The 21777-nt window shown below is 42.1% G+C and overlaps 1 protein-coding gene across 3 annotated transcripts in view; it reads right to left on the bottom strand.

Moving 5' to 3' along the window:
* Positions 1 to 21777, bottom strand: part of CEP112 (centrosomal protein 112) — a 422424-nt gene that overhangs the window by 18500 nt on the left and 382147 nt on the right. The gene's annotated exons all lie outside the window — the stretch shown is intronic.

The raw sequence follows: 21777 nt of genomic DNA, 5'->3' as shown, positions 1-21777 counted from the left end.
TAAAAATGTACTGAAATCTAGAAACATATTCTGATGATGTCTGAAAAGAATTCACGGTGGAGAAGTTAAGACACAAAGGAAAAAGCTCTCGACAGCCGTTCCTGGCTGAGGGATCCTCATCGGGACAGCTTTCTTCTTTACTTCAAGGACAGAGAAAAATCACTAAAATTAGAAAAAAATTTCCTAAACATTAGGTGCTGATATTATGACTAATGTTATTCTTCAGGCTTATTGGCCCTCAAGGTAAAATATATTATAGCGCACATTTCAACTACCTCATTTATATGTGAAAACAAACAGAAAGAGTGTCTTTTCTAATCCAGATTGAATTCTAGAGGTTTTGTTTTGCTATTTATTTCCAAGCATTGGAGACTGCTATCAGATCTTTCTGTGTGGCTCGAGTGCCCAAGTGGGTCGCTCAGGACTCCGCAGTCCTTTCATTCCCTGCTTTATCTTGTGCATGTATTGAAAACCAATAGTGGCAGCAGAAAGTCCGAGATTTGGGGGATAAGGATACTGTTTACCTTGCATTATGCTAACATTTTTTTTTTTTTTACAGCCCCGAGAAAATATTTTTGTGATAGATTTTCTTTGAGAAAATTAATCTTGCTTCCTCCTGGCCTTAAGAAGATTTTATTTTATTTTTATTTTTTAAAGGAGATTTTAAATAGATAGGTGGGCCCAAGTCCCTGGAAAAGTGGCTTGTGTGACCATTGTCATGTTCAGTGATCTTGGAAAAATAAGGGTTGTTGACTGCAAACTTAGGTTAATATATACTTTAAATGTCCCATAAGGCAGAGCACACGTTTGATGGAACGAGCACTTTCAGAAAATCCCACTGACATTTTTAATTTCATCTACGCAGGGAGCTCAACTGTGTTGCTGGGCCGCATGCGGTAACCAGAAGCAGCCTGGGAGAGAGGCGGGTAGCCAGTGTGGCTATATAAGGATTAGGTGCAAAGTATCAAAGGGTGTCTAGTCTTGGGCACAGGGGCCTTTAAACTACTGTCTCAGGATTTCTGGGGCAATCTTTACGTCTTCATTTAAACGATTCCCTGCCAAGGGGACGCAGAGCCTGGTGGGTGGTCAGGTGGCAATCCACGAGGATCAGAGCTGCTGCCTCAAGGAAGCCTGGCTCCCAGTGCGCTCAGGACTGGACCCAGACATGTTATGGACCATGCACTCACCTCTCCGCCTCTCCTAATCAGTGCCGAGCCCCTCATCATTCTCAGTACCAGCCTATGCTCGGCGAGGAGCACAGAGGAAGAAGCAAACCCTATCTCCAAGGAGCTTCCAATTTTGTTGGGAAACCTAATTAGCCCACAAACATTACACATTCAGCTATGGGGAAACGGAGCATCATAGAAACTTGGGAAAAGAGATCTGTGCGGCATGGGGCACTCTGGGCAGGTCAGAGGGGGGCAGGTGGGTGTTTAGGTGTACTGCCAAAGGTGAATAGCAGTTGGATGGGCAGACATTTGGCGAAAGGAAATTCCAGGTGAAGAAAAATACCCCGTGAGCATGACTGGTATGGAAGCCGAGAGCCTGCTGTGCGGAGGCCTGCTTGCGGGGGCTGGGGGCCCGGACACAAGCCTGGAGACGTCATCCAGACCATGAGAGCCCTCGGAATTGGGCAGAGAAGTCTCTTCCAGCAGGAGAAAACACTACAGCAGTGGTATTTAAGGAAGATTAGTCAGAGATGAGAGGCAGGGACACCAGCTAGGAAGAGGCCATTTCCTCCAAACTCGAGGTGATTCGGATTCAAAGATGACAGCCAGAGGGTGGAGGGGACGGACAGAACTGAAGAGGATGGAGAAATCACACGACTGGGTGATGAGATGTTATCAGGTGTGACTGATGGAGGAGGCAGAGTCCAAGGCAACAGCAAGCACAGGCTTCCTCTCAATCCTGCGGACACGGTCAGGGCTCGATGTCCTCACAGATGGACTATCTTCATACGTTTGGCTTCTTGGTTCCCGCCGGTCTTAAGTCAGCTTGGGCTGCTGTAAGAAAATTCCACAGCCCGGGTGGCTTACACCACAGGCATCCACCTCTCCCGCTTCTGGAGGCTGGGAAGCCCAAGATCAGGAAGCCAGCAGGGTCAGGATCTGGTGAGGGAGCCCTGCTGCCAGCTTACAGCCAGCCACCTTCTCGCAGCTCCCTCACACGGCGGACAGTGAGCTAGACCTCTCATGTCTCTTCTTGTGAGACACTCACTAACCCCCTGTGCAGGCCTCATCTCCAAATACCATCACACTGGGACTTCGGGCTTCAACTTAAGAATTTTGGGGAGACACAAACATCCAGCCCATAATACCACTTCACTTTTTTTTTTTTAGAGAGAGAGAGAGAGTGAGAGTACAAGTGGGGGTGGGGAGGCAGAAGGAGAGGGAGAGAGAATCTCAAGCAGACTCCCCGCTGAGCATGGAGCCCGACGTAGGGTTCGATCTCACCACCCTGAGATCATGACCTGAGCTGAAATCAAGAGTCAGATGCGTAACAGACTGAGCCACCCAGGTGCCCCTGTACCACACCTCTCTTTTAATGACGACCACTTCCACACTCCAGATAGTTTTCTTCCTCACTCTGCTTGAGTCACTGGGCCTTTTCATTTGCAAGCCCAGCCCTGAGAGCTGCTGAGACAACCCGGTAAGGACAGGAGGCACACTAGTAGCTGGGGCTCAGCGGCTGGAGACAACAGAGTTCTCTCACTTTTGTGGACTCAGGACCCAGTGGCCACCCCCAGGCGGTGGTGCTTTGCTTCATTAACCCCGCTGGTTTGCATGAACTGCCTTTCCCCTCTGCCTTCTGCTCTAGGCCGCTGCCAGGATTAGAGCTTGGGGCCAATGAAACCGAGCCCAAGACTCCTGGGGCTGTGGAAGGGAACTTCCTCTCTTCTGCGAATTTGAGCCTGGAAACACAGGCCCAGGAAGTGCTAGCAGTTATCTTGCAACGATGAGGGGGACAACCTGCGGACATTGGAGCCAGCAATAGGGACACAGAGCTAAAAAACGGAGAGAGGGAACTGGCTTTTGGTCACATAATTTGAGTAATTGGATTAAGCCTCCTTTGAAGCCAATACTACTTCTCAGTTACAGGAATCAAAACATTCTTAATGTTTAAACCCGTGTGAGTTTCAACTAGCTATTTCTAATGGCTTATTTGACAGGGGCCAAGATCCTCCGCCAAGCCTCTTGACTTTGCAACCGACGAGCTGACCCAACCCATCAGCCAGCGACCATGACGTGAGGATGGCCACTATTTAAAAGTCACCACACCCTACTGACCGGACTGGCTCCTTGGGCACTGACCTCTGCCCCAAGCCCCACACCACCTTCTGCACCGTCAACTACCTTGGCCCCCCACCCTCCCTCCTCACTGCATTCTAACTCTGCTCACTCAAAGCCTCCTTACTTTACAAATCAGTGGGGTAGTTCCCCGCGTGAGCTCTCTTGCTGACTTCAGCTAGACTTTACACACTAACATCTGATGTCTCTGGGTCCTCCGGGCCAAACTCCAGCTCTGGGTACTGCCCACCACCTGCTTTCCCCATCCGGAGGTTCTCTTTTGCTGCTGCAGAAAGTCAACAACAACAACAACAACACACACACACACACACACACACACACACAACTATTTTGATAGGATCAACCATACATTCATGCTATTTAACCTCAGTGGACCTTCTCCACTGGTGGCAAACTTTTTGCTGGCCTCTGTTTTACATTGTGTGGTGGCCCTTTGCCACACAGCTTCCATCTCACAAGAGACCTACATACCCAGCAGCCAATATTGCTAACGATCTGCCCATGACTGGCCTTGGTGTACTTGTGGCCCCAATGGTACCTGTGCTCGGTGAAGCTTTGGGTACCACCTGGGGAGCACCACAGAAAGCAACTATTCAAAGACAAGGGGTTTGGTTATTTGCTGTGGCTCTCAACTGATGCAGACCCTCAAAGCAATAATTTCAGAGAGCAAGGTATAAGTCAATAAAGTAAGTAGGTAGAAGTGATTAAGGATGGGGCCACTTTAAAGCAAGGGCTGACCAATCTCCTGAAAACAGAACCAAACTGCCTCACCAGAGAAACTACTTTTGTGTTTACTCAAAAGCACTAATAACAAGTAATGGGAGGTTCGATCGATAATTAAAGAAAAAGGACACTTCACTTCTGAGCTTTCCGAAGCGAGGCTGGCAAATTATGAGTCTGGCAAGACACAGTCAAGGTACTCTGGTTTCTTTGTACTCTTCTCCCCTTTATTTCAGGTTTTATATGAATGAAACACGATGAGTAATTCCTTCTCTTTGGATCCTCTAGGATATTATTTAAACACTGGCATCTGGTCTCAGGGAAATTTAATGCTAAGTCAGAGAGGAGTATTTGAAAAAGAGCTGACATCTGGTTTTGTACTACCCATCCCTGGAAGTACACAGTGAGAGCTGAGGAAATTGAATGCACGGCTGGCTCTTGGGTCCTGGTGCTGGTGGGGCTGGTGCTTTGGTGTAACGCATACCACAGCGTTCCCTTTTATAAAGTGAGGGGTTAGTGCCGCCTTCTTTGTAGCAATGTCGTGACCTCTATAATGCTTCTTAAATTGAGGACAATGATGGACCCACCAAGCCCCAACACATGATTTAAATCTGATCTGACAGTACTTAAACCCAGAAGTCCAGAAGGCTAATGGTTGAACAAGCTTGGGAAAATGTCCAGGGAACCAAATGTAGAAGCCCAAGGAATTACGGAGAGCAATCACAACTTGAGGGCAATGGGGTAAGGGAATAAAAGGATATTTTCTGAGTTGGTATCTGTTATAGGATTGACTTAAGCTGTGGTCCCACTCTGATGTACTAGAAAGCAAAAAAAAAAAAAAAAAAAAAAAGGCAACCAAATAAAACAAGAACAAAAAACCCCAAACAAACCCCCAAAACTCTAAAATCCTATATTCTTTTCCCTTATGCCTCTATAATTTATTATATCACAGATACGCATTTTAAAAATATTCCTACTTTTGTGCAAAAACAAAAGGCCCATTGAAAGGAGTCCAAGAGAGGCTCACACTTAGCAATGGGAATTAGGGTGAGAATTAATTTCAGGAACAAGTGTATTTTACATTTCATACATTCAGGTAGACAAAAATGGAAACAGCTTCAAGGTCAGCTTGTATTATTTGTGTAGTGAGAGTCAACGTAACTTCTGGAACAACCACAAAGAACAAAATGCACAGCAACGCAGATACTGTAGAATCCGTCCCGGCCTGGCGGTTAATACGCACAGTGTCTCCCACCACCTGGGAAGCCTGAGTGTAGCAGCTATTCCTGCCCTTCAGGGTGGAGCCCGACGCCCGGCACCCCGTTCTTAGGGCAGTCACCCCATTTCAACAAAAAGAGACTTTATTACCCCCAGTGACTTGTGTTTTAGTAGTTTTCTTTTCCTAACTCTGATCCCCCACCTGGAAAATCCTTTGTTTGTGGTGGTTAAGCCCTAAAGGTCCATGTAATTCATAACCACGAGGGCAGAGAAAACTCTAAAACCAGCTGACTACATGTGGCTTTTGGGGAGCAACGTGCCTGGGATTACAGAAGCTGAGCAGGAATCAAAGTGCTCCCTGACAACAACACAAAGCTAAACCTGCTTCCCCCCTGTCCTGGGGTAGAAGAAGAGGGCTTCCTTTCCCCTCGCTTGGCTAAAATCGGAGTGGTTTGTCTTCTCTCAGTTCAGCACTACTGATTCATGGAAAGAGTTCGTACCACCCTTTTGGCCAAGAACGGGTTCAGAGGGGCTCTTTTTTCTTTCTAAGTTCTATTTCAATTGCAGTTAGTTAACCTACAGGGTAATATTAGCGTCAGGTGTACAATACAGTGATTCAACACGTGCATACAACACCCAGTGCTCATCCCAGCGTGCTCCTTGCTGCCCCAACACCAGACAGGCTCTCCCTGACTCCCAGGCCAACACCATGCAAAACTAGTCCTCTGTCCTCACACAGAATCTTGTCCTCCTCCCCATCCTGTTCTGGTGCCCAATGTTTTCACACCACTTTCTCTTAGCCAAATGTCTTTTGGTAAAAGTTGTGATGGATGACCGTTTCGAGGGATATCTTGCACTAGTATGTCTCTAATTGAAAAATAAAGTCTGGTCTCTGCTACCTGAAATTGTGGGCCCATAAATTCAGTTTTCAACAAGTCAGGAGAGCAAACACTTTTGGGAAAGGGGCAGCTGACCCCTCCCCGTCTTCACTGAAATCACACCACCAGCTTGACTGCTCTGTATTAAGACAAACTCTATTAATATTGCCTGTTACTAATGACTCATTTCTCTTTCCTCCCAAAGATGATTGAGCCCCAACTGTTAGATCAACTGTAAAACCTAGATTTAGCAGCAAGGAATTTTTTTCCTAAAGACTCTGGCTTTAGACCTGAGAGTCTGATATGCCCGACTAAGGGGCATGTGTCACCGCACAGACAGGTATGCAGGGCTTGAGTTTGAGAAAGAGGTACACCTGCAACTAGAAATTTGGAAATCACTGTCATAAATGAGTGCTGGAGCCCCTGGGGATAGATGATATCACTGAGGAAGACAGAATGGATAGCTATGAGAAGTCAGAAAGAAAAACCAGAAAGCAGAGGTTACCTACAAAAAGGGCAACTGTCAAAGACCAGAAGTCAGTAGAAGAGATTGAGAAGGAGGTCTAAAAAGGAGCAGAAAAATCAGATTATGCTGGGTCAACAGGGCAATACAGGTTAACTTCAAGAATCTCTTCCACGAGGCCATGAGCTCCTTCTGGGAAAGCTCCTCCCACTCATCTTACACTTCAGGCTAATGGCACCTGGCCCATAGTAGGTGTTCATCGGATGTTTGCTGAATGAATAGGAGCCATCTCCTGTTAAAAATAGCTTGTTTCTCCCATCAGTGAGGCATCTCTTCTTTGAGGTTTACTGATGCTTAGAGGAGGGTCTAAAACTCTTGTGTTCTGTCATTTTTAAAATAGGCTCTAATTATACCCTAATATAGTGGCATAGATACCATAGCGAGGTTTCCCTAACAAGCAGGTCAACTCACTGTTTGGGTCCTGTTGCTGTGCACTGTTGTAACTCAGTTGGAATTTTTAAAACTCATAATTTAAATTCTCAGGAAACTTTCTGTTTGCTGGCAACATCTTTGTACACACATATGCGAACACTTTTATCATTATTTGTCACCTGTTTAAAAACCAAATACCAAAAAGTGCCAACTTTATAATACCTCGTGCATACTTCAGGCTTCCACCTAATCTTGCCTTTCCCCAGACTTAGCTGCTCCTAAATGTCACAGCTCACAAAGGAGTGGAATGGGCAGCAATTAACCAACATAATTTTTACATATGCAAGCTTCACTAAAAAGGCCAATATAGGCATAAGCAAGAATTTAGCAGTTTTAAGGATTAATGAAAACTAAGTAGACACTACTTCAGAATCATTAATCAGGTAGTCAGCCAATTCAGTCCAAAAACGTATGGGATGTGTTATTCATATATTCACAGATCAAGCCGTTGAATACCAACTCTGTGCCAAGCGCTGTGGGGTTGCTGGGGTTGAGAGGCAGGTACCCAGATTAAGCCCAATGTGAATGACTGGGGAATTAACTCATGTTACTGCCCTTGAAAGGATAACTTACTATTATAAAGAAATCAAGAAAATATTAGATAAAATATATTAACACATAGAAAGACATGTCTACTACTGTTTCTAAAGGGAAACGCATTTCTCAGATGTCCTTTGAGGTTGTTTGGCTGCATGGGGAGGAGTAAAACAAATAGTATGCAGCTGGTTGAGAAGAGAAATACTGTAAGCAGGTGGCAAAAAGGAAAACAGTAGTCAGTGGGCGGGAATCTGAAGGTCAGACCGCAGGGTGGCTTCAGAGAAACCTGCCCCTGACTGTGGTGTAAGGGATCCAGAAGGGGGAGTTGGGAGGGAGCGTGTATATGCAATAAGGGGAGACGCCCCCTCTGGCGCCTAAATAGGGGGATTCTCCGCCTTGGAGATGAGGGTCTTGCACGGTGTGTAAGAGACCCCATTGGTATAGTAAGAGTGGGCTGAGAAGTCACTGGTGGCGGATGACAGCCCAAGTCAGAGGCAGTGGTGCTTCTATCTTGTGTGTGCAGGAGGACTCGGAGGCCTTCTGCGTGTCTAATTGCTGCAAGTTCCCTATACCAACCGGAGATAAACTCTGTCTTCTCGGTGCTGAAAGCTGACTATGAAGCAGATGTATCTATTACACGCACACACACACACATGAGCTAAGTACATGTGTGTATATAAACACACACGTGTGTGTGCGTGTATTCCTACTCTAATATATACTTGGCCCTTAAAGGAGTCTTAGCCTGGTGGGAAGGACAAAACATGGACATAAGTAATTATAACGAAGGTGACGTGTCTCAACCCCACAAAGAGTAACCATCAGAAACCCTCAGGGGCGCCTGGGTGGCTCAGTTGGTTAAGCGTCTGCCTTCCGCTCAGGTCATGATCCTGGGGTCCTGGGATCGAGTCCCACATCGGGCTCCCTGCTCAGTGGGGAGCTGCTTCTCCCTCTCCCTCTGCTGCTCCCCCTGCTTGTGCTCGCTCTCTCTGTCAAATAAATAAATTAAAAAAAAAAATCTCAAAAAAAAAAAAAAAACCCTCTCGGAAACCAAAACACTTGCGCGAGACCTAAGAAGCATTCTCGTTAAAAACAAGTAAAACACAGGGACACATTCTGTCATTGCTGCTCATCAACACTGAACTAGAGGCCTCCCTGGGCAATAACAAAATCGAATACAGACGAAAGATGGAAAGGAAGACACAAAATTATCTGTTAAGGAACGATATAATGGTCTACTTAGATAAATTTAAGAAATCAACTGAAAATTCAATAGAATTAAGGTTGAGAATAGTTCTGGTTGGCTGGATATAGACAAACAAAACATATGAACAATTTCCTCAACATGAGTCATGACTTTTTAGAGACTCTATGGGGAAAATCCATGAAGGGGGAAAAATGCCATAATATACCTGGGAATAAATTTAATAAGAAATGCACAACATCCATAAAAAGATAAATTTCAATTGTACTGAAAGACACAAAAGACATAATGAAATGCAAAGAAATGCCAAGTTCCTGAATAGGTGAGCACAATATTGCAAAGACGTTCATTCTTCCCAGACTAACTCATAACCTCAGTGCAGTTCCAACCAATCACAGAGACTTTACAAAACGGAAGTTGGCAAGATTATTCTAAGGTTCACATGAAAGTGTAAATGCTTAAGAATGACTCAGGCAATTCTAAAAAGAGATCGTGAGGGGAACCTTTCCCTAAAGGTAATAGGTACTACATACTGGTACTTTTCTAAAGATGCTACTTGTAATAACTGACGATCTTCACATCAATTTTACAAGGTAGGTATTATTATTAACCCATTTTCAAGATAGGGGAACTGAGACAAGAAGAGTAAAGTAAATTGCTTGAAGTCCCAGGGCAAGTAAGTGGAGGTGGCAGGGCTGGGTTTTGAACCCAGGCATCGTGGCTCCAGAGTTCATGCTCTTAAGCACCATAAAAATGAGAGAAATGGCACAGGAAATGGATGAATTGGCACAGGAAACGGCACAGGAAATGGATGAATAAGAAAGAATACAAAGCCCCAAACAGATTCATGCATATATGGAAAATTTGATTCTTGACAAAGGTAGCATTTCAAATAAATGGGAAGAATATCTCAGTCAATAAATGTTATCAATAACTGGCTAGCTATTTGGGAATAAATTATAAAAAATAGGGTAAGATCCCTGCATTAGCTTTCTACTGTTGCTCTAACAAATTACCATAAATTTATCAGCTTGAAACAATGCAAATTCATTATCTCACAGTTCTATAGGTCATAAGTCTGAAGAGGCCCAGCTGGTTCCTCTGCTCTGGTATCACAAGGCCAAAATCATGGTGTTGGCTTAGCCTAGACTCTCATCTGGAGGCTCTGGGGGAGCATTTGTTCCTGAGCTCATTCAGGTTTGGGGCACAATTCAGTTTCTTGCAGCTGTAAGGGCTGATGTCCCCATTGCCTTGCTGGCAGTCAGCTGGGAGTCTCTCTCAGGCCCTGAAGGCCACCTTATATTACCCCCTCCAATTTTAATCAGCACCGGTGAACTGGATCCTTCTCACACTTCAAATCTCTCTGCCCTCCTCTTCTGTCACATCTCTTCTGCCTCCAGCCAGAGAACGTTCTCTGCCCTTAAGTGGTCATGGGTTTAGATTAGGCCTACTCCTTATTTTGAAGTCAGTGATTAGTAACTTTATCTACATTTACAAAGAGAATATATTTTATTTTATTTATTTTTTTTAAGATTTTATTTATTTTTATTTGACACAGAGAGAGAGATAGTGAGAGAGAGTACAAGCAGGGGGAGCGGCAGGCAGAGGCAGAGGGAGAAGCAGGCTCCCTGCTGAACAAGGAGCCCAATGAGGGGCTCGATCCCAGGACCCTGGGATCATGACCTGAGCCGAAGGCAGCCGCTCAACCGACTGAGCCACCCAGGCGCCCCAAGAGAATATATTTTATAATCTTAGGGTAGGGAAGACCTTCCCAGGCAAACTTAGAAACCATAAAGAAAAAATGAAAAATAATGTTCTCAAAAAATTAAAATATTGAATATAAAATTAAAGGAGAAGAAACTGGAAGCACTTGCAATTTATTTATCACACCACTAAGATACAGAATATGTAAGAAAATTAATTTCTATAGGTCAAATTAGAAAAACAAATTGATAGAACAAATTAGCAATGAATGTGATGAAGCAACTCACAGAAATGCAAATACTGGATTTCCACTTAAATAATTCTCTCCAAGTCTGTTTCGAAGTATTAGGGAACTTGGGGCGCCTGGGTGGCTCAGTTGTTGGGCATCTGCCTTCAGCTCAGGTCATGATCCCAGGGTCCTGGGATCGAGCTCCGCATCAGGCTCTCTGCTCAGCAGGAAGCCTGCTTCTCCCTCTCCCACTCCCCCTGCTTGTGTTCCCTCTCTCGCTGTCTCGCTCTCTGTCAAATAAATAAATAAATAAATCTTTAAAACAAACAAACAAAAAAACCCCCAAAGTATTATGGAACTAACGAGGGAAGAAGCATAGGACCAAGATCCTGAAAATGATAGATATTAAGAGAGCTTGTAAATCTTGGGAACATTTTTATGTAGTGGCCTTTGCCAACTCTAGAGTGATTGGTAAGAGGCTGAGAAGCTGAACAGATCTTTTAACAGCCTCACAAAAAAAAGCCATGGAGACACAGGCTGCAGTCCAGGTCTCACTAAATGGGAGCACCCGGTAAAATCCCATGCTTTGGGTGGACTTCACACCCTATGAGAAGGAGTGAATTGGAAATAGACCAGCCCTCTCTAAAACTAGCTTCAAATCATCTCAATTCCTGAAAATGGATTAAGGTTATTCAGGATAACAAGTGCCACTACCTGCCCACCTAGAAGCAAATGTAAATTCTCTCTGGAGAAAATTATCATCATTCTAGGTAGGCTTCAAATTATTTCTATGAAGTTCTATATAAAATATCTGGCATTCAATCAAAAATAGCCAGGCTCACAAGAAAGCAAGACAATATGACCAAAAGCCAAGAGAAACAAAGACAATAAAATAAGATCCATGTGAATTCCACATAATGATGATCAGACTTAGACTTTAAAAGAACTGAGATAAATATGTTCAACAAAATAAGAAAAACAGCTGTGAACTTCAGCACAGGACAGGAAACTAAAAAGAAACTAAGCAGAAATTCTAGCTCTGGAAAATATAATAACCAAAATTAAAATGGGTTTAACAGCAGATTAAACACAGTTAAGGAAAGGAACTAGAAGCTGGATTTAAAAAATATCCAGAATAAGTACAGAACACAGGGAACAAAGTTAGAAGATCTAACATACATATAATTATAGTCCCAAAAAGAGGAGAGAGAGTCAGGCAGACATTAAAATAGAAAATCTGATACTATAACCACTAAGGAAAGTATATACATGACTAATTGAAAATCTTCCAACAAAGAAAACTCTAAGTCCCAATGGCTTCATCTACCATTTTAAGGATGAAATAAATCAGTATTAGACAAACTCCTCCAGGAAACAGATAGAGAACACTCCAGTTTGTTTTATGAGGACAGCAAACTTTGATACCAAAATCTAGTAAGAACATTATAATAAAAGAAAAGTATAGGCTAATCTCACTCATCAACACAGATGTAAAAATCCTAAACAAAATATTGGTAAACCAAAATCCAGCAACAGATAAAAAGGGATAAGTCATCATAATCAAAAAGGGCTTATTCCAGAAACTAAACACTGATGATTCAATGTTAGAAAACTAATCTATGAAGTTCATAGTATTAGCAGAATGAAGGGCAAAATTCATATGACTATCTCAAAGGATGGACAAAAGGGCCTTTAAGAAACATCCATTTATAATTTAAAAGTGAAAAAAATCTTTATAAGAATAGAAAGAAACTTTCTTAATATGAAAAGGGAAACTACACAAAAGTCAACTTTATTTCTATATGCCAGGAACCAATGGTGAGAAAATAAAAATTTAAAAGTAGTACCATTTCAAAAAGCATCATAATATGTAAAATAAATAGGAATAAATTTAACATAAGATGTGTAAGATATCTTTACATAAAATAATAAAAGAATTAAAGAATTCTTAAAAAGGCAGAGGGATATACTATGCTCATGGACTGGGAGACATTAGAAATTGACAAGTTGAGTCTAAAATTTATACAGAAATGCAAAAGGCTATGAAAAACCTATCACTAAAATGTAAGCTTCATAAGAGCAAGGATTTTTCTTTGCTCATTGATGTCTATCAAGGCCAATAAAGGACCTGATACATAGTAGTTGCTCAGGAAGTATTTGTTAAATTGAATTGAAATGTTGAATGTATCACTTAGGAGTTTAGAGAGTTCACCCTGAGCTGTGGCATGTTCTAATTTACCATCTTATTTACCTTCCTCTGTTTACCAACTCAAGCAAAACCTCAAAATCTTCTGAGCCAAATGAAGCATTTGGAATCATTTGGTCTAGGTTTCCAATTTTTTCCCATTCTTTCTGCATGGGCATTCCTTCAAATAAAATCTTAAAGTGGAAGGGTAGAAAAACAAGATAAATTGCTGCTCTGGTTCTATAGTGGGGGGCCAGGCCTGACGTGCCATCTGTCAGATCCTTTCTGCTGCTGCCGAAAGAACCAAGCTTGATGTAAGCCTGACATCTGGGCCCTTTCTTCTCCACCATGCCTTGCTACCTACCTGAGCCAGGAAGAGCCCCCCACATAAGTCTGTCGTTGCTAAAACAGTGCAAACCCTCCCTTACTTCTTAATTAAAATTAGAAAATCTGTCAGAGGGCTTTCTACTCCTACTTCTTGCCTCTTCTCAATAATCCTGAGTGTTATTCTCACATACAAAACCAAAAATGGATCTTTAAATGATGTTTTCCTTTATTATAATAACAGAAGCTCCTAGAGGACAAGGTTTCCATGTCAACTCTATACGCTGAGTGCTGAGAAGGTATTAGATTGTCTGCTTCAAAATAGGTGTCATATTTCATACAATTTTAACCACGCCAATGATGCTCTATTCTTCACTAGTTCTAATTTCTCTATGTGATTCAAGAAGTCATTCTTTGCACTTGAACATTTTATGACAATATTTTCTTCAATTGGAACTGTCCTCGAGTTCTGTATAGAAATCCAAAAGGTTACGTATGTTCAAAGGGCCTTTTAAATTTCTCAATTTTCCTTTGTATAAAAATATCACCTTTCTTTCCTTATTTCTAGTTTAAACAGATACACATCTGAGGCCTCGAAAATACCTGGGCTCTGTCATTTGTTTGACAATAAACAATTTCCATCGCTTCTACCTCCAAATAGCCTCTTTCAACTGGAAGGAGATCTTCTCTGGCTGGATGAGAGCAGAAGAGGAATTTTAAGTAAATGTTAGCTCAGAATACGTGATGACTTCTGAGCGTGACAGGCACAGTAAGTAGTCATCAAACGTTTTTCCCTGTCACCGTGCTGACTCACTCCCATCCTCTTATACCATCTCTGTGTTTCTCTCTTCTTGGACTTCCTCTTTCCAGCCATTCACGCAATTCCATGAAGCCAGTGCTCAGCAGCTGCCAGAAAAGTAAGCCTTGACAGGACACTGGTCAGGGATATAGTCACCTTTCTCTCTTCCTGGGAGACTGTATTCCATTACGCAGGTTAATGCTCGTGATCATTCTTCTTGTCCACCAATGTAAAAAGGTGGCATAGAAGAAAACTTGGTTTTAAGCTTTTATTCTTGGGTTTTAAGTGCCTCCATAATTTAGTGATTTGGAGTAAATCATTTTTGGAATAAAAAAAGTTAAAAAAACCCACTAAAATTCCAGCCAAAACTACCTTAAAGATAAAATTAAACCACAAGAAGGAATAATGTATTATCACATTACTTCATTACAGGAGTGCAAGATGAGACCCAGCCCCAGGCAGACACAGGCAGGCTTTGAAGCTGGCAGCCCCAGGTCAGAGGCTTTGTGGCCCTCACCCCCTGTCCCCATGGCCCCCCAGTGTTCGCTGCATGGACAAAGAGCCACTTCGACAATGTAGAAAATGCTTTATGGAAAAACACCTGCAATGATGCAGTGGGTGCTTTGCTGACACTTGGATTTGATACGTCAGCAAAGCACAGGATTAAAAACATGCCTCCTCTCTCCTCCCCCCAGCATAACCAGCCTGGTGAAGTTAAAAACAAAGGGAATCTCCAGAAAGCCATGATGAAATACAGAGCACATTCATCCCAGAAGAGCTGCTTTAAGTTCTCCTTTAACAACAGCGTTGTGATCCTTGTGCATAGTTTGTGTACAAGTGTTGACTTGCTTTGCCCCTAAAATCTAGAATTCTACCAGAACTGATTTATAAGGAAAATTTTGATGAGATGCATATTTTAACGAAAATACTCATGTCCCTGACACTGTGCTTCAAGTGTTTTTCAGAAAACAGCGGCAAGTATTCAAATAAACTCTCATTGAGAATAAGATGTGGCCAAAATTAAATGTGGTTCCATCCCTCATAACAACACAAATTTTAGAATGATGCATCATACCAGCTGTCTGGGAACAAATGTATTTTGTTGGCATGGGAACAAAAGAATTAGTCTGAATTTTGTAAATAAACTGTGGTTATTAAAATTACTTGAAACAAGCCAGAATAATAACCATTAAACATGAAAAGTCAATAAAAGTCTTTGAATTTTATTTCTGTTGCAATTATTATTCCTGTTTTCATAATGTGCTTTGGGATAAAACATAGTTTTGGGCTGTTAGTACTTTTAAATAGATTTCACTGCAGCTGAGTTAGCCAACAGCAGCTAAGACTATGAAGTTTTAAAATCCATTATGGAAAACAGAAATTAAAGGCTTGGAAGTCTGCAAAAGACCAATTTTTCCTCTTAACAATTGTCACGATTATTGCCTCATTGATTTTCTGTCTACATAGCGTCTTCCTCTGTAGGGCTGCCTGTGACTCTATAGATTTGTTAGTTACTCTTGATGACTGAGGTGGTTTAAAGACAAGCAGTGCTACCCAATGGAAGCTTTAAATATATTGATGTTGTTTCTCCTAATATCCATGCTGCTCCCCCACAGATCGCTGGGCTTTGTGGGAGGCAAATAAAGTCTTTGGGAATACAAATGATGATCGTTGTAAGGGTGGGCCAGGCAGAAACAGCTAAGGCTCTGCCAGATATGGGTAACATGAGCCCAAAGCCACCGATACTAAAGGGATCCAGTTTTATTCTTAAACCCGGGAACCTAGGAAGGAAGCTGCAGAATGCTAAGTTTATCTGTAGAGAAAATAAAGGACTTGGCTGGTATCCCTCCTGCTTTGTCCTTCTGAGGGCATCTTGTGGAATAGATTGCAAGGAAAATCTGCCCTGGTTGAGAGAGGAGCAGAAAGGTGGGCTACATGGCATTTGCCACACCATGGATGAACCCAGGGGACAGCAGGCTGAGAGAAATAATGCAGAGAACTCAGAGGCTCTCATCCCTCTGTGGATTTTTAAAAAGACAGAAAAAAGGGGAGCTCAGGGAAACAGAGTGGTATGCTGGGTGCTAGGGGTGGAGAGTGTGTGGGGGGGAAATGTGGAGATGTTGGGTAAAGGGTGAAGACTGGCAGTTGTTAAGATAGTTCTGGGATCTAGCCTACAGCGCGGTGACTATCGTTCGTAAGACTGTGTTGTCTCCTTGAAATTTGCCATGAGAGTAGATCTTCAGCATTCTTACCACACACACACACACCACAGTAACTACATGAGGTGATGGAAGTGTTAATTAACTTAATTGTGGCAATCATTTCACAATGTATATCATATCAACACGTTGCTTTATGTTTGTTTTAAATATATACAATTTTATTTGTCAATTATACCTCAATAAAGGTAGAGAAAATTACTGAGAAAACAAGAGGAAAGGTGGGCTGTGTGGGTAGGGTGATGGCATTCTGCTTTCTCTTGGTTTTCCCAACCTACGAACCTTCTGAGAACCCCAGATAAGCCATGAGATAAGCCATGAGAACGCTCAATGATCCCACTCACTCCAGAGGACAATTATACAAGAATATATTTATTCCAACAAAAGCCTAGACAAGAATATGTTCAGAAAGAGTCTACTTAGCATATGGCTAGGGGTGCAATATAAAGGATCTGGAGTTACTACCCGAGTCTGGTGGCTTTTGGAACTCTTCATTCTCAGACTCCTTGTGGAGATGCTGCTGCTAATCCCCCATCCCTTCTTCCTGTCTTCCTTCCACGAATCCCCCGGGTGCCACATGGGCCCAGCACGGGCCGAATGCTGATTTTAAGGATGAATATGACACAGTCCCAGCTCAGGGGCCCACCCTCAAAGAAGGCAAACATCTACTAAGGGAGTTTGATGGGAAAACCTTTAACAGAGTTTCACAGAAAGTGTTAAAAGAGCACAGATGAAAGAGGGACATGGAGTGGGCAAGAGAGTTTTGAGGATGAGATTCAGGGCAGCAAGGGCTTTACTGAGCAATTCGGTGTGACGACAAGCCCTGGGGGGAGTGCCTTGAGATGATACATAGGGCCGTTACCCTCAAGGAGCTTAAAGTCTATGGGGACTCTCTTTGGTTTTCATGACATTAAATTCAGGTGTACAAGATAGTGACTTGACCATTCATGCCTTTAAAACCCTCCTTATATCCTCCCCTACTTTTTCTTGTCCATTCATCTGCCCGTGGGCCTCTCGTCTCTTGCCTCTCAGTATCATCCTCATGCTGTGGGCTTTGCTAGATTCCCCCATCAAGAGGATCCAGACATGAATACATTCTTCTTGAGTTCTAGTTCATATTTTCAATTACATGTCTCCAAATGAATGTCTTGCAGCTAGCCTCTCAGACTCAATATCTCATGCACAATACACTATTCATCAGCCTATCAATTCAAAGATGTGGTATTATTCTTTTCTTTTGCCCTCTAAATCTTTGTGTTCGGTGAATTTCAAGTGAGTCTTCACATCTACTCCTTTCTACTCCCTTTGACAAGATAGAGTTCGAGCCCTCCTGATCTCTTGTGATTTGTGATGTGAATTTTAGTGCTATACCCTCTGAATTCATCTCTTTTCATCCCCTGGTCATCTCATCTTCTGCTACCAGATTAATCTTTCTAAAGTATAAATGCAATCATAGAACACTACCCAGTTAAAGGGCAAAAATCCTCAGTGGCCGACAACTGCTTTCTGACCAATGACGGATTTCCTTAGCACTGTATCCAAGATTAGCCACCAATGCTCCTAACACATAGCGCAGTGCTTGGTAAAGAATAGGTAATAACACAGGTTTGTTCTTTTTTTGAACGGATGAAATGAACCCAGCTAACTCTCTGGTCTTATTCTCCTCTTCACTGATGCTACCCTCTGACCAAGATATTAGTCACTATTCCCTGAACCTTCTGAGCCTGCGTTCTGCTTCGCATCTTCCCTCATTCTGTTCCAAATGTCTTTCCTTCCTGCTAATGCCTAGGTCACCTGTCCCCTTGTACTCTATGGACAACTGTAATGACACACATTTCATCTGCATTATGTTTTATACTTTTTGAAGTATTTCTCACACAGTATCCTGTTTTGATGTTCACATCAACCCTGTGGAAGGGTATTATTACTGACATTTTATGAACCTGATATCCAGAAAGGTTAAGTGACTTGCCCAAGAACACATGACCATAGTGACAAAGATCGACCTAGAAGCAGTGGTGCTTCTCTGTTGGATCATACTAGTCCTTGAAGCCTCTCCTTTTTCTCCTCCCCATGTCTTGGTAGGGGTCTCTGGGCCAACGTTTGTTCCCTCCTCACACACAATTATCTGTGACTGTCTTGTTCACTAGAGTCTCTCCTAAATTAATTGATGTGGTTAGACCTTAAATATAAAGTGAGCTGCTACAAAGCTGTGATTGAAATGTTAAGTGTGACTGGATTTTATATCCCGTATATATTTGCATATATAATATATATTACATGTAATAAATATTACATTATTGATTTAGTTTTTGCACTTTTTAATAATCTTCCAATTTTTTGAGTATAGTTGACACACAATGTTCCATTAGTTTCAGGTGTACAAGATAGTGAATTGACAAGTTTATGGATTATGCCGTGCTCACCACAAGTGTAGCTACCATCTGTTACCATACAATGCTATTATAGTATATTTACTATATTCCTTACGCTGTGCCTTTTATTCCCATGACTTATTCATTCCATAACTGGAAGCCTCTATCTCCCTCCCCCCGGTATCCATTTTGCCCATCCCCCCATGCCCCTCCCCTGTGGCAACCACCAGTTTGTTCTCTGTTATAGGTCTGATTCTGCTTTTTGTTTGTTTATTCATTTGTTTTGTTTTTTTAGGATCCACATAAATGAAATCATATGGTATTTGTCTTTCTCAGTCTTATTTCACTCAGCATAATAGGTTCATCCATGTTGTTGCAAATGGCATGATCTCATCACTTTTTATGGCTGTGTAATATTCCACTGTGTGTGTATACACACACACACATACACACACATACATATATAGAGAGAGAATTTACTCCATTGTATATATTCCATTTATATATATTTCATATAGATTCCAATTTCTCTCTCCCTTTCTCACACACTCTCTCTTCTCACATATATAAGTCATATTTTCCTTATCCATTCTTCTACTGATTGACACTTAGGTTGCTCCCATATCTTGGCTATTGTAAATAATGCTGCAATAAACATAGGGGGGCATTTATCTTTTTGAATTAGTATTTTTGTTTTCTTTAGGTAAATACCCAGAAGTAGAATTACTGCATTATATGGTAATTCTATTTTTAATTGTCTGAGGAACCTCCACACTGTTCTCCTGACTGGCTGCACCAGTTTACATTCCCACCAACAGTGCACGAGGGTTCCTTTTTCTCCACATCCTTGCCACACCTGTTATTTCTTGTCTTTTTGCTTCCAGCCATTCTGACAGGTGTGAGGTAATATCTTATTGTGGTCTGATTTGCAGTTCCCTGATGATGAGTGATGTTGAGCATCTTTTCATGTGTCTGATGGCCATCTGGATGTCTTCTTTGGAGAAATGTCTATTCAGGTCCTCTGCTCATTTTTTAATCGGATGGCTTGGGTTATTTTGGTGTTGAGTCGTATAAGTTCTTTATATATTTTGGATGTTAGCCATTATAGGATATATCATTTGCAAATAGCTTTTCCCATTCAGCAGGCTGCCTTCACTCTATATTTTAAGACAATTTATGAATTACTTGTGTCAGCGCAGTCCAGACCCTTCATGCCTGGGCACACCAGATACGACTAGGAACTAAACCAGCTGGCTGCCCCAAAATGCTAGCCATAAAACCAGACAGGCTCTCCAAGGGCAGTCCCAGGCAACAAGATGAGGTAGCGGCCCATGTGCTCCACAAGAAGCTAGCAGAAGTACTGCTCCCCCCCGCCTCCCCAGTCCCGACCATTTAGCAAGGACCTGGTTCCCCTGAAGGCCACAGGCTCCTGCAACCACAGCCTACCTGAGGAGGTGGACCCTACCCTTTTACCAGCTAGAGATCTTTCCGTCCCTTCCCCTTGGGGAAGACGGACAGCAGTGCCAACGTGTGTGTTCTTTCTGCATCTTGTGAGTTTGAACCTCTATGCCAGTTAGAAGAAAAAAAAACCTCCTTTAAATTCCATGCCTGAAGTCCGTTTTACACATATGTTCTCTGCTCTACTTGACTGTAAGCTCCTTGAGGACAAGAACTATGACTTATTCATCTTTGTGTCTTCTCAGTACCGATCACTGCCTGGCACAATATGCCTATCAAAAGAATGAGACTTTGTGCAAAAAAAAAGTAGGACCCTGCGAGTGAAATGCGCAGCATTATACTTTATTTATTGGATCTTGAAGGTATTGTTTTTTTTACTAACTTATTTAAAATCATCTGCTGAGAAACTGTGTGACCAATGTAATCAAAGCTACTCATACTTTCAAAACTTAAGATACTCAGTTCAAAGGAGGGGTTTTGTCCCATGTATGTTATTATCAGACATTGTTTGGGGACTTTGTGATAAATATTGCTTTGTATAGTGTTAAAAATACCAAGTAAAATGTTAGACTATTTCTTTTCTTCCTTCTCTTTTCTGTAACTTATCAGACCGAATTATCTTGGCCAGGGCTAGAAAATTACTTAGTCTCATTGCAAACAATGAAATCTTGTTTGCTCCCATGAATGAGATTTAGTTTTACACATATCTGAACCTAAGAGATGCGTGGCATTTATCCATTTTACAGAGTGCTCCATATAACGGAAAATAATTTCCTGCGAGTGAGCTGGATAGGTAGGAGCAGTCCTACCCTGGGCCCACCACTACCACGTTAGGGATTCCCTTCCTTTTCTGATGGCTTCGTTTCCTTGCACAATGAGGAAGTTCGCTCAGAGCTCTGATCCCTTTTTCTTGCTGCACGTATGGGATTCTTGCTCGATCTAATCTAGAATTCGAAATTTATTAACTCCTGGTATGGAGAAAAATAAGGATGATTTTTAAATTACTTTGTTCTTTGTGGATTATAGGAAACGTGCTTCTATAGGGCTGACTTAGAAAATTAGTATTCTTCTCATTTTATTTGTGTTATCTTGAAGGTGCATCAGAGCACATTAACCCTTTGGAACTATGGGTGAACAAGCCTTCTTTGGTGACTCCGTTGACTGCAGCCCCTGGGGTGAGGGGAGAGGTGACGGCGCGCAGGCAAGGGGTGGACAGCAAGAATACCACCCATCAAGACCTGATGAGAAGCAGCTTTTTGTTTTTAATTAAAAACATAACTTTTAAAATGCCTCATTCATTTTTTGTTTTTATAGACTCAAAACACAGGAATTTTTCTTAAATGAAAAGCAGAAACAGTTTAAACTTTTTTTTTTTTTTTTTTTTTTTTTTTAAGCAAGCAAGTTAAAAAAGGAAGGCCAGGAAATTGTCTTTTGTAATTCTGCCAGTCTCAATTTTGATTCTTTGTGCAACAAGTATCAGGATAATAATATTTGGTCGAAAAGAAAGAGAAGAAATTTCCAAGAAGCTGTTTTGATTATTTGAGAGGCTGATGTCAGGCTGGCTCCTGGTCCTACAGTTGCTTTGACAGATGCAAAAAAGAAAACCCTACACAATTTCGACATTTGAAATATCCTAAGTAAGCTCATCTATAAGGAGACCCTAC

The sequence above is a fragment of the Halichoerus grypus genome, chromosome 2 (assembly GCF_964656455.1).
Source record: "Halichoerus grypus chromosome 2, mHalGry1.hap1.1, whole genome shotgun sequence".
NCBI lineage: Eukaryota > Metazoa > Chordata > Mammalia > Carnivora > Phocidae > Halichoerus > Halichoerus grypus.
This window is presented reverse-complemented; position numbering and strand designations above follow the sequence as displayed.